Here is a 10031-nt window from a genome sequence, read left to right on the forward strand (position 1 = left end):
TAGTAGAACAAATCATGCATATATATATATCATCAATGTCTCACAAACCACCATATTAATTAATTCACACATACACACATGTATAGCTATATACAATTTCTCCTACATACGAATGTTGCCTTCGGAGCCAGTGGCATTAGCCTAATTGGTGCCTTCGGAGCACGATTACAATTGGAAGTGGTCTTCATGGGGGCGTTAGCGGGTAATAGAATTCTCCATTCGGATTTATGACCTGGTCGAGCAAAAATCCCGCTATTTCCTCTTGAAGTGCTTCTACGCGCTCCCTTTCTATGAGCTTCTCCCGCACCTCTTTGAACTGTTAAGAAGGAGATCAATATGCATGTGTATTAGTTGTGTCACTAGATATCGATAATGGTGTAAAAATTGTAAATAGTGTTCTGACAAGCGTACCCATTGCTGTCTTTGAGATCTGCTCCTTTCGGATGCCATCATGCGAATGTTCTCGCAAACGCAGAATGCACACAGATCAGTCCCCTGCGCCTGCTTCAGGGCCTTTACGAGAATGGAATTTGATCAGATAATAATTAATCAAGCATGATAATTAAAGAGATGGCAGCTAGCTAGCTAGCTAGTGCTACTTAATTACTTACCTTGGGTCGAATCCATTTAAGCTTTTGTTTCCATTCACCTTCCGTGACGCTGATGAATCTTTCCCAAGCCCTGCCCGCCGACAAAGAAAATGAATAAAGAGGTTATTAAATAGTTCATATCATGAAATGACGAACTAAATAGGCCGAGATATATAGTTAATAATGATTGAAATTACCTGTTGACTATCCCATACAAGATGTTATAGTCAGTTTTTTCTGAGATTAGTGAGTCCAGTACTTCAACTGTTCCGGGTCAACTTTTATGATACACAAGACCCAGTGAAATCTGCATGCACACACATTTACATGTCTTAATTAAGCGGGCATATGTAAGCAAAAACATGTAGCTAGTTAGTAGGCAAAAACAGAGAATTTGTAGTACAAGACAGTGTGACTCACTGAAAGTTGTAAGGAAGTAGTATATCTTCATTGTATTTGAGGCGCTTCAAGAACTCTAGCATGCTGTCCTCTACTTCCTTTGCACAACGTTTATTTATCTTCCATGTGTATTCATTAACGGTGTTTGGGTCAATGAACCCAATGCCAAAGCGTCCACCTTTTCTCATTTCATATATCTTCATCCTGCATATATAATACCACAGAAAAGAATATAGTGAGGATAATTACAGGTAATGATTGATCAAAAGGATCACTACAGCTAGCTTGAGACTTAAATTATAGAAAGAAATCACTTACAGACAATAGCAACTGACGATAGATTTGTCGAGTGCGTCTAGATTGTATAACTGAAACAGTTCTAAATACTCAACGGACACAGCTTTCTCATGGTAGTAATGGTCCTGCTTGACATTCACCATGAGGGACAATCGCTCTGAAATCTTGGTAATGTTCATGTACCATTGATGCAATTCATACATTCTCGTTGGGAGGTTCTTGACCTTGTCTGGCGTGACCAAAGGTTGGCCCCGGACATATTTCCGTTTTACTTCATCCTCTCTAAGCAAAGGCATGGGCTCGATCTCGAGGAGTTGTCCAACAGTGATGTTGAGAACTTCAGCCTGCATTATATGCTCCTCCGTTATTACCACATTGCCCACCTCGGGAACATGCACTGTTTGCCCACAATAATATTGGGCGCGCGTACTGTCACCTGTTGTTGGCACAACAAGCGAGGGGATCGATTGCGCCGCCTGTTCTCCCAGCGGGGGAATGGTTTTCCCGCATTTTTTGGCAGCTGCTTCTTGTTTGCTCGATCCCGATGTAGACGTGCTCGCCTCCCTTTGTAGACGTGCTCGATTTAACTTCCTGATGTGGCGCTCATAGTCTGTGTCAACAGGCTTGGGAGCTGGTGGTTGAGCCATACGAATGAAGTGGTCAATCGTTTCCTCAGGCACTTTCTCCCTTGGCGGCGGTGGCGGTTTCGGTGCAAAATGGGCTTCCACCTCGGCCTTCGATATGGCTGTGATTTCCTCCTCGAACCTGTCATAAGACCTCCGCGGAAGAGGCTTGAGGCTTGGACCATATTTATATCGCTTGCCTCCGCCTGTACTTCCTGTACTACCTCGACTTGTACCGCTACGCACCATAGCTGCGGGGTGTCTCTTCTGCGATTGCTGAGGCGGCGGAGACGACTGACGGGACTGAGTTGGACAAGGAGGAGTGGCCTGAGGTTGTGCCGGACTTGGAGGAGGAGTGGACGTCTGACGCTGTGGCGGACTTGGAGGAGGAGGATTGTCCTGACACTTTGCCGGACTTGGAGGAGGAGGAGTGGCCTGACACTTTGCCGGACTTGGTGGACTTGCAGGAGTGGGAGTCTGCTGACTCGGTGGCGGACTTCGACGAGGACTCGGCTGACGCTGTGTCGGTGGCCTTGGAAAGATGATGAAATCCTTTTTCCATAGGATGATACGATGTTTGGCCTCTCCGAGAAAGCGCTCGCCGTCACCTCCAGCAATGTCAAGCTGTAGCCCCGAATATGGTGGGTCCACCACCTCATCAACCAAGACACGAGCATAGCCCGCTGGAATCGGGTTGCAATGGAAGGTTGCCTCGGGGGGATTTGTGAAAGCACAGCCGTCCGCCACCTTCATGGATATGTTCTTCATTTTGACGTGTAGCTCGCAGTTAGTGTTCTCCGTGATGTCATCCACGGGGTATCTACCCAGCATTGCGTCATCCGGGACGGAACCCACGCTGCTTCTCGGCATGGATGGGCCGGTGCTATCCAATGCTGGATCATCCGCTAGCTGCTGCAGCTGCTAAGACCCCCTTTGATGGGTAAGTGAGTCGATCTGCTCCTGCTGCCGCTGGAATTTGACTGCCAATTCCGCTTGACTTGCTTCTAGGCCTTGAAGGCGTTCATAGTCCCGCTTCCTCTGCTCCTCCTCCATCTTCCTCTTCTTCTCCTCCGCAATCTTCTTTCTCGCACGGGTTCTGTAGTCGTTGTTCCAGTCTGAAAACCCCTCATACCACGACATAGCACCCTTGCCTCGTGTTCTTCCTGGGTGTTCAGGATTTCCCAGGGCACGCGTAAGCTCGTCGTTCTCTCTGTTGGGCTGGAACACCCCCGTTCGTGCCTCTTCTATTGCAACAAGTATCGCATCGTCGGCTCCCTTCAGACTTGCCCTCGTCGAAACATTGCCTGTCTCCCGGTCCAACTCCCCCCATGCGCATAGAACCAAGTCCTGACCCCGGGGGGGGGGGGGCAGCTCTTAGTAGCCGGAGTGACACCTGCATCCTCCATCTCTTTCTCAGACTTATCCCACTTAGGCATTGCCACCGCATAGCCACCTGGCCCCAGCTTATGGAACTTATCCTTTTTTTCGGCATTCTTCTTGTTTATTCTTGACCGTTCCTTAGCTAATTCCGAATCCTTGAATTTCACGAAATCGTCCCAATGATCACGTTGGTTCTCCAGTGTTCCCTTGAATACTGGAGTCTTCCTTCCTCCCTTGACGTACTTGTTCCATTCACGATTCTTGTAGTTCTTGAATGCAGTCGCCATCATCCTAAGAGCAGCCTCTTTGACTTTCTGCACATCTGCTTCTGTGAAATGATCTGGTAGGGTGAAATGTTCCATGAGAGTATCCCAAAGCAGATCTTTTTGATTCTTGTCGACAAAAGTAACATCTGGACGTGGCTTTGCTGGCGCTCTCCATTCTTGAAGTTTGATCGGGAGTTGGTCCTTCACAAGAACTCCGCACTGACGAACGAACTTGTCCGCAATCTTCTTAGGCGCTAATGGTTTGCCAGTAGGGCCGCATGCCTCGATATTGTACTTTACGCCCGACTTCAACTTTTTGTTCGGGCCTCGTTTCGTCATTTTGCCTGAAGATTTGCTCGATCCGGATGGCTGAAAGAACAAAGATTGATTCGTTAATATATCTTCAAGTCATTTAAAACATGTGATGATCACCAGATGCCTGCTTATATAAATATATATACCTCGCCGGTGTTTGTTGTTTCATGATCAACATGTTCTTCGTCATCGTCATAATCATAGTTCATGACTTCATTAATTTCGCTGTCGCGATCGAATATCATATCACCTCTCTGGTGTTGTTTAGAAATTCGGAGCCGTCATAATCTTCTTCATTCTGATTATCATCTGCCCCGCGTATCATATCGAACATGGTCTGTTCTCCCTCTCTGTCGGTATTGTCTGCCATAGCTTTTGTTTAACTAATCCAAAAGAAATATAAAACAATTTAGTATTCAAATCTCGAATAATAGATATAATCTCGAATACATCGTCCAGAATAATAGATATAATCTCGAATACATCGTCTCGAATAATATATAATATTGAATAGTACATCACTGGCTATTAGCTAATAAAGATCAAATACTACAGAAGAATCTAGGACACTCGCGGTTCCTCCGGCGCGGGCGGTGGACACCCAAAGAGAAGGAACCCTCACAGGATCATAGCTGAAGTGAGATCCCCGAAGATACTGCCACGTATTGGAGAACCTGCCGCCCTCTAACGCAACCATGTAGCGATGGACGTGCTCGTCCTCCTCCCTGACACGGCGACGTACCACCTCCGGCGAGGCCGGGTCCCTCCGCACCGAAACTGGCCCACGCGAACGCCACCAAACGAGATCAGGGTCGACGACGGGACCCGCGGCCGGGTTCCTCATCAAGCGGCGCGCCCCTCCAAGCAGCACCTCCCAGTGCCAGCCCGGCGGAGCCCAGTCCCGGACATGGGTCGGCTGGACATCGTCGCGGACGGGTCGACGGCGAGGATGCGGGCCGGGCATCGTCGAGAACAAATACTAGCTATATGCCCGCAAAAAGTAACATTTTTTTAATGATTGGATTTTGATAACTAAAATTTCTAACATTTCTATATAACACTAATTATGCTAATCTAAATAATCTAAATAACACTAAAATTTCTAACATTTCTAACATTTCTATATAACACTAATTTCTAACATTTCTATATAACACTAATTTCTAACTGATTAAGCACTAATTATATCCATCTAATTAACATGCATTCATACATATATAATAGTGAAAAAATAATAATCTAAATAATCTAAACTAATTAAACACTAATTATCTAAACTAATTAAACATACAAAATCATAATCTGCATGCTGCGGAGGAGACCACAGGAGGAAGATCTGATATGAACATGTAACATGACATCATCCTTATAAATTAGTTTTATCCGTTTGGCTGGAGTCCAGTTGGTTTGTAAATCTCGTAACACATGTGCCTTTTTGCTTTACGGCAATAAACTGGAGCTAGATTGATTTGTAATCTCGTAACACATATGCCTTTTTACTTTTCGGCAACAAAGACATGTTGTAACGCACCTTTTGCTACGTATAAACATGATAAAATCTTTTTTATTCTCTTGTATCCTATACGAACACGTACGTATGCCTTTTGCTTTCGGGCAACAAAGATATGTTGTAACACATCTTTTGTTGCGTAAACATTGTTTTTTTCTTTTGGTAGAGCTACATAAACATTGATAAATCTTGTACGTGTCAGATGATAAAAACAGTACACATTAAAGTTTTACGTAACTTTTAGATCTTTTAATCTCAACCATCATAATATAAATCAATGGTCTGTATATTTTTAGCATATGTGGATTAACATGGAGGCTTGTTTTACTTATGTTTTAATTATATAATAGATTTCTACAATCATATTTTCCTCTCTCATAATAATTACATGTGGGATCATAAGCAAATTCAATAAAATAGCTATCACATAAAATATTTTCAACACGATCCACATGCATGCAAAGTTGACACTCTTCCGAAATAGTGGGATTAATATAACTAAAGTCATGACCTCTCCAAACCCACTCTTATAAAAAATTTCATAAGATTGAATATTATCCAAATATGTGGGATCTAGAGTTGACACTCTTCCAAACCCACTTTCAATATTATTGCAAACAATATTATCAATCTCATATTCATCATGGGGATTAAATAAATTTTCAAGATCATAAGCAGAATCACCCCAATCATGGTCATTGCAACAAGTAGTAGACATAGCAAAACTAGCATCCCAAGCTTAGGGTTTTGCATATTATTAGCACAATTGACATCAAGAGAATTTATAGTAAAATCATTTAAATCATGCTTTTCATTGAGGGAGCTATCAAGCATGGGTGCAATAGCAACGATCTCTTTTTTAACATAAGGAACTATAGCAAATTCCTCTTCATAAATATTGGCTTCGTGGCCACAAGAATAGCAAGCATCATGTTCATCAAGGGATATTTCAACCAAATCATCGGAATCATCATTATCTATAGATTCATGCATATCATTATTTTCTTCCAAAGCAATGGTCATTCTTTCAATAAATTCTTGGACATAGACATTATGAGCAAGGTTTTCATTACAATATTTAAGTATGACGGAATTTTCAGACTTGTTGAGAGTAAAATCATACTTTTCAATCAAAGAAGCAACTTCATGAGCACCCTTAAAAACGACAAATTCTTCAATTTGTTCGATATCATAGTAACTATAAACACCCTTTGCATAAGAAGGTAAGATTTCATTATCATTGAATTCACATAGGTAGGGAAGGTGTTTTTTAGAATTCTTAGAGCAACAAGTAAAATCACAAAGTTCACAAAGATTCCAAGCATAGCATAGCAAACTATTTATATGATACCATAAGACCTTCCCTTTTTCAGACAAACGATGACGCACAAAATGAGCATGCTCATCTAAAGATTTCCCATCAACTAGGCTAGTTGGGGTTTCAGCACGAGAGCATAAGGATCGAAGATGATCCAAGTAGAACACTTTAAGTGGATCCATATCAATAGATGTTTAGCAAGCAAAGATGCAAGCACATAGAAGGCACATGGAGACACAAGCAAACAGAAAGGCAAACGAGAAAAAGGCGAAAGGGAAAGAGAGGAGGAGATTGGGAAAGAGAGGGCGAATAAAACGGCAAGGGTGAAGTGGGGGAGAGGAAAACGAGAGGCAAATAATGTAATGCGAGAGATAGGGATTGTGATGCATACTTGGTATGGTTGACTTTTGCGCAAACTCCCCGGCAACGGCGCCAGAAATTCTTCTTGCTACCTCTTGAGCACAGCGTTGGATTTCCCCGAAGAGGAGAGGATGATGCAGTAAAGTAGCGTAAGTATTTCCCTCAGTTTTTGAGAACCAAGGTATCAATCCAGTAGGAGATCATGCACGAGTCCCTCGTACCTACACAAAACGATAGCTACTCGCAACCAACGTGATTAGGGGTTGTCAATCCCTTCATGGTCACTTACGAGGGTGAGATCTGATAGAGATGATAAATAATATTTTTGGTATTTTTGATATAGAGATGCAAAGCAAAAAGTATAAGGCAAAGTAAAAACAAAGCAAGTAATAAAGTAATGGAGATTGATATGATGAGAATAGACCCGGGGGCCATAGGTTTCACTAGTGGATTCTCTCAAGAGCATAAGTATTCTACGGTGGGTGAACAAATTACTATTGAGCAATTGATATAAAAGCGAATAATTATGAGATTATCTAGGTATGATCATGTATATAGGCATCACGTTCAAAACAAGTAGATTGAAACGATTCTGCATCTACTACTATTACTCCACCCATCGACCGCTATCCAGCATGCATCTAGAGTATTAAGTTAAAAACAGAGTAACGCCTTAAGAAAGATGACATGATGTAGAGGGATAAATTCATGCAATATGATAAAACCCCCACCTTGTTATCCTCGATGGCAACAGTACAATACATGCCTTGCAACCCTTTCTGTCACTGGGTAAGGACACCGCAAGATTGAACCCAAAGCTAAACACTTCTCCCATTGCAAGAACTACCAATCTAGTTGGCCAAACCAAACAGATAATTCGAAGAGACTTGCAAAGATAACTCAATCATGCATAAAAGAATTCAGAGAAGAATCAAATATTGTTCATAGATAATCTGGATCATAAACCCACAATTCATCGGTCTCAACAAACACACCGCAAAAAGAAGATTACATCGAATAGATCTCCACAAGAGAGGGGGAGAACATTGTATTGAGATCCAAAAAGAGAGAAGAAGACATCTAGCTACTAGCTATGGACCCGAAGATCTGAAGTAAACTACTCACACTTCATCGGAGAGGCTATGGTGTTGATGTAGAAGCCCTCCGTGGTAGATGCCCTCTCCGGTGGAGCTCCGGAACAGGCCCCAAGATGGGATCTCGCGGATACAGAAAGTTGTGGCGGTGGAATTAGGTTTTTGGCTCCGTATCTGATCTGACGGGGGTACGTAGGTATATATAGGAGGAAGGAGTACGACGGTGGAGCAACAGAGGGCCCACGAGGCAGGGGGCGCGCCCAGGGGGGGCGCCCTCCACCCTTGTGACCGCCTCTGGCACTTCTTGGAGTAGGGTCCAAGTCTCCTGGATCACGTTCGGTGAGAAAATCACGCCCCCGAAGGTTTTATTCCGTTTGGACTCCGTTTGATATTCTGTTTCTTCGAAATACTGAAAATAGGCAAAAACAGCAATTCTAGGCTAGGCCTCCAGTTAATAGGTTAGTCCCAAAAATAATATAAAAGTGGAAAATAAAGCCCAATATAGTCCAAAACAGTAGGTAAAGTAGCATGGAGCAATAAAAAATTATAGATACGTTGGAGACGTATCAAGCATCCCCAAGCTTAATTCCCGCTCGTCCTCGAGTAGGTAAATGATAAAAAAGAATTTTTGATGCAGAGTGATACTTTAGCATAATTTCAATGTAAATCTTCTTAATTGTGACATGAATATTCAGATCCGAAAGATTCAAGACAAAGGTTCATATTGACATAAAAGTAATAGTACTTCAAGCATACAAATTAAAGCAATCATGTCTTCTCAAAATAGCATGGTTAAAGAAAGTTATCCCTACAAAATCATATAGTCTGGCTAAGCTCTAACTTCATCACACAAAGTATTTAATCATGCACAACCCCGATGATGAGCCAAGCAATTGTTTCATACTTTAGAAATCTCAAACTTTTTCAACTTTCACGCAATACATGAGCGTGAGCCATGGACATAGCACTATAGGTGGAATAGAATGGTGGTTGTGGAGAAGACAAAAAGGAGAAGGATAGTCTCACATCAACTAGGCGTATCAACGGGCTATGGAGATGCCCGTCAATAGATATCAATGTGAGTGAGTAGGGATTGCCATGCAACGGATGCACTAGAGCTATAAGTATATGAAAGCTCAACGAAAGAAACTAAGTGGGTGTGCATCCAACTTGCTTGCTCACGAAGACCTAGGGCACTTTGAGGAAGCCCATCATTGGAATATACAAGCCAAGTTCTATAATGAAAAATTCCCACTAGTATATGAAAGTGACAACATATGAGACTCTCTATCATGAAGATCATGGTGCTACTTTGAAGCACAAGTGTGGAAAAGGGATAGTAGCATTGTCCCTTCTCTCTTTTTTCTCTCATTTTTTATTTGGCCTTTCTTTTTTTTATGGCCACTCTTTTTTTATTATTATTTCGTCCGGAGTCTCATCCTGACTTATGGGGGAATCATAGTCTCCATCATACTTTCCTCACTGGGACAATGCTCTAATAATGATGATCATCACACTTTTATTTTTCTTACAACTCAACAATTACAACTCGATACTTAGAACAAAATACGACTCTATATGAATGCCTCCGGCGGTGTACCGGGATATGCAATGAATCATGAGTGACATGTATGCAAGAATTATGAACGGTGGCTTTGCCACAAATACAATGTCAACTACATGTTCATGCAAAAAGCAATATGACAAAAGTAATGCATGTCATATGAACGGAACGGTGGAAAGTTGCATGGCAATATATCTCGGAATGGCTATGGAAATGCCATGATAGGTAGGTATGGTGGCTGTTTTGAGGAAGGTATATGGGGGGTGTATGATACTGGCGAAAAGTGCACGGTATTAGAGAGGCTAGCAATGGTGG

The sequence above is a fragment of the Triticum dicoccoides genome, chromosome 6B, assembly GCF_002162155.2.
Source record: "Triticum dicoccoides isolate Atlit2015 ecotype Zavitan chromosome 6B, WEW_v2.0, whole genome shotgun sequence".
Lineage (NCBI taxonomy): Eukaryota > Viridiplantae > Streptophyta > Magnoliopsida > Poales > Poaceae > Triticum > Triticum dicoccoides.